The 4,141-nt window shown below is 41.3% G+C and overlaps 1 protein-coding gene across 1 annotated transcript in view; it reads left to right on the top strand.

Moving 5' to 3' along the window:
• The first annotated feature begins 246 nt into the window (after positions 1–246).
• MAP4 (microtubule associated protein 4) overlaps positions 247–4,141 on the top strand; it is a 144,316-nt gene continuing 140,421 nt past the window's right edge. The window contains exon 1 of the mRNA XM_021719181.1: positions 247–348. The gene's annotated coding sequence lies outside the window, so the exon portion shown is untranslated. The remainder of the gene's footprint in view (positions 349–4,141) is intronic.

Genomic DNA, 4,141 nt, shown 5'->3' with positions numbered 1-4,141 from the left:
TCTCTTTTTTATAATGTTAGGAGGCTAGATATTATGCAGAATCTTTTGAAATTCACTTTTTTCTTTTTAAGTGAGATAAAATTGAAGATTCATTCTTACATATGATTATGTCAGAAATGTAAGTGCTGTGTTATTATCATCTCTTGTTTTGGCCTACATAACCAGACTTCAGCAGATAGCATGCTTTCTGTATCACATGGCTAACAGTGGGAGGTATCTAATGTAGATTATTCTTCCTGGAGAAATAGATTGAAATTCAATTGGTTAGAAATGTGGCAAGCAGATACCTGTTTACAGATCCAAATTGCATTCAATCAGGACTGAACACAAGCTGCCTGGATAGATCCTGTAAGTAAGCAAGCAAGGCTTTTTACTCTTGTAATGCAGGGTTCTATGTATGTGAATATGTGTGTGCACATGTATGCAGTATTTTTATATTGAGCGGACAGTACTCCTTAAAATAGCAGTGGGAAAAGAATGTTTGGTGACTACATGGAAGTAAAATGTAACTTCTTTTTTTTTTTTTGTAACTTCTTTTAACCTATGTCAGTGTGTGCTTTCATGTAGGAATGTAGCTGTGGTGGCTTCAGCTATTTCAGTAATCAAGGGCTCTTGCCTATTGCTAATCCTGTGATGAACAGGACAAATAGTGGTTATGAATAGAACCCTGCCAAGACTGGAAATTTCATCAGTTTGTAATAGTACAACTGTTGTCTTTAAGCATGTAGGGAAGACACCTAGAAGTAGAAAGCTAATAATATATTCTACAGGGGAGTTGGAGTTTATTGGTTAGAACAGTCAAGATATTCCTGGGTTGTCATTTGCAAGTCTTGTTCTGAGGAGGAGTGGGAGAAATTCAGATTTGTCTCAGGGATCATATATGTCTGTGAACTGTGTAAGTTGGTACCTGATTCCTCTAGAGATCCTTACTAAATATTTGATATTCAAATAAAATACCATTTTGATTGAAAGTGTAAATCAAGGTTGTCTGGTTAAATAAGTCAAAACCAGAACATAGCCACCAGATAAATAAGGATCAGCTTGATATATAATAGGCCTCTGAAATAAGTTCATTAAAAACAAATCTAGGGAATAAAGTTAGCCATTTAGTAACTAAAAACTTGCTAGGCAAACTCAAAAAAAATCAGATGTTGAATTATTATTCTTAATTTTTTTTTTTTTGAGTTGAAGTCTCACTCGGTCACCCAGACTGGAGTGCAGTGGCCGCTCCCGATCACCACAGCCTCGCCTGCTGGGCTCCGGCAATCCTTCCGCCTCAGCCTTCTGAGTAGCCGGAATTATAGGCATGCGCTACCATGCCCGGCTGATTTTTTGATTTATTGTAGAGATGAGTTCTCGCTGCCCAGCGGGTCTCGAACCCACGGGCACAGGCAATCCACTCACCTCAGCCTCCCAAAGGCGCAAGATTACAGGCTGAGCCACCAAGCCTGGCTTATTCTTAATTTTTTAAAAAAAATTTTATTTAGAGATGGTGTCTCGCTGTGTTGCCTAGGCTGGTCTCAAATTCTGGGACTCAAGTGATCCTCCTGTCCCAGCCTTCCAAAACACTGGGATTATAGGTGTGAGCCAATGCACTCGGTCCTAAATAGGAAATCATGTTGCAGTCTATACCTCTCACTATATCAAGATTATAAATGATCTCTGGCGCTGACCGAGAAGCTGGGTTCCTTTTAAGCCTGAGGAACAAGCACTGTATTTTGGCCACGGCATTCTCACTAATGTCCTTAGGATAGCAGCTTAACGTTGGCTTTAGAATTCTGTCATTTACATCAGGCATGCAAAAAAGAAAAAAAGGAAGGAAAACAATAACCCAGATTTCTTTTTCAGTTCTGTGCCTTGTCTGTATACCCCTAAAAGGCCTATCAACCATAGAGAAAATTCATGTGAGCAAAATAATTACTTTATTATTATTATCATTAAAAGTAATTATTATGAAAAGTCTATGTATTAAGTTGGTTGATTGGAGCTCAGTGCATTTGCCTAAGAGAAGCAATGCTACAAGTAATCATTTTGTTTCTAAATCAGTCCAGGTCACTGAGAAAAAAGTTTCTTTCTTCTAAAACTGACCCAATTTTGAAAGATGTCAAGTTTGTAGTTGGCAGTGTATTTACTATCTTTCTTTTGCCTCATAGGGCCCCTGGGCCTACATACCCTCTCCCTACTTTGATACCATATTCATATCTGCTTTGTTTCTTGATACTTCCGTGTTGGTAAATTATTTTTCTCCCTTTTCACATCAATACCAAAAACTCAGATACTTTTCAATGGAACCATCTCTGGCATTAGGAGGTGTGAACAATGGTCTTTCTTGGGGCATATGTCCTCTCACACACTTGTAAATTAAGAAATAGGATTCTGGGACAGATGCAGTGACTGAAGCCTGTAATCCCAGCACTTTGGGAGACCGAGGTGAGAGGATTGCCTGAGACCATGGTTTAGAGACCTGTCTGGGCAACATGGTGAGACCTTGTCTCTACAATTAAAAAAAAAAAAAAAAAAACACTAGCCGGGCATGGTAGTACACACCTGTAGTTCTGGCTTCTTGGACGGCTGGAGTGGAAGGATCACTGGAGCCCAGTAGGTCGACGCTGCGTTGGCCATGAGCGTACCACTGCACTCCAGCCTAGGCAACTGAGTGAGACTCCAACTCAAAAAAAAAAAAAAAGGATTCTGGGTACCACAAATGACAGAGTAAGTGAAAATACTACAATGGTTAGGAAAAGTGTCTGAGTGTGATGGTGGGAATTAGACTTCTGTTCTTGCTTTGTGAGTTTTCTTTCTTCACTTTAACTCCATAGCAGCACTTTTCCAGGGGTAAATAGAAGAGGACAGAGGCAGCCACAGGCCGTCTGTAAACTAGATTTGCCAGTTTCTCATCAGACAGAATGAGCATAGACCCCAAGGGAGTGGCTATAGATGAGACTGACCTAAAATTTTCAGGAAGACTTACTGGAACTTAAAAATAAGTTGCCTAACCCAGGTGCAATGGCTCACGCTTGTAATCCAGTCCCAGCACTTTCGGAGGCTAAGGTAGGAGGATTGCTTGAGACCAGCCTCGGCAATATAGCGAGACCTTGTCTTTACAAAAAGCCGAAAAAAATTAGTTTGGTGTGGTGGTGCACATCCATAGTCCCAGCTACTTGGGAGACTGAGGCAGAAGGATTGCCTGAACCCAGGATTTCGAGGCTGCATTGAGCTGTGATCATGCCACTACATTCCAGCCTAGGTGACAGAGTGAGACTCCTACTCAAAAAGAAAAAAAAAAGTTGCCCCAAACATCTGTGTGTTTAAGTTAGGTATGAACATGATTTACTCTGTATAGATCTGTTAAATACTTTTAGTTCAGTAATTTCAGAGTTTGTGAACTATCTAAAGTAAACCATACAACAGAGAAAATGCTCGTAATCTCATGTATTTTTATTTTCTGCTTATGAATACATATCAATTAATAGTGAGATGGTAGTCAAGAGACCAAGATTCTGTTCTATATTTCGTCAACATCATCATGCCATGTAGTTCCCTCTTGTCTTAGTTTACCCTGTTTTCAAAACCCCTTTCACCAGTTAGTTGTACTGCAAGCATGTGGTCAGAAGAAAAGGTCAGATGTCCAAAGTATCATACTTGAAAACTGTGTTCACCAGGCGCGGTGGCTCACCCCTGTAATCGGAGCACTTTGGGAGGTGGAAGCAAGAGGATTGCTTGGGCTCATGGGTTCAAGACCAGCCTAGGCAACATGGTGACCAGCCTAGGCAACATGGTGAGACCTCCTGTCTACAATTAAAAAGAAAATTAGGCTGGGCTCAGTGGCTCAGCCTGTAATCCCAGCGCTTTGGGAGGCCGAGGCAAGTGGATTGTCTAAGCCCGCGGGTTCGAGACCAGCCCAGGCAACTTGGTGAGACCTCGTCTCTACAATTAAAAAAAAAAAAGCCAGGTGTGGTTGCGTGTGCCTGTAGTTCCAGCTACTCAGAAGGCTGAGGCGGAAGGATCGTCAGAGCTCAGCAGGCTGACGCTGGGGTGGCTGTGAGCGTGACACTGCATTCCAGCCTGGGCGAAGGAGTGAGACTCCAACTCAAAAAAAAAAAAAATAGCTGGGTGTGATGGCGCATATCTTTTTTTTTTT

Source organism: Carlito syrichta, unplaced genomic scaffold, assembly GCF_000164805.1.
Source record: "Carlito syrichta isolate Samal-C Ts95f unplaced genomic scaffold, Tarsius_syrichta-2.0.1 Scaffold314290, whole genome shotgun sequence".
Lineage (NCBI taxonomy): Eukaryota > Metazoa > Chordata > Mammalia > Primates > Tarsiidae > Carlito > Carlito syrichta.
This window is presented reverse-complemented; position numbering and strand designations above follow the sequence as displayed.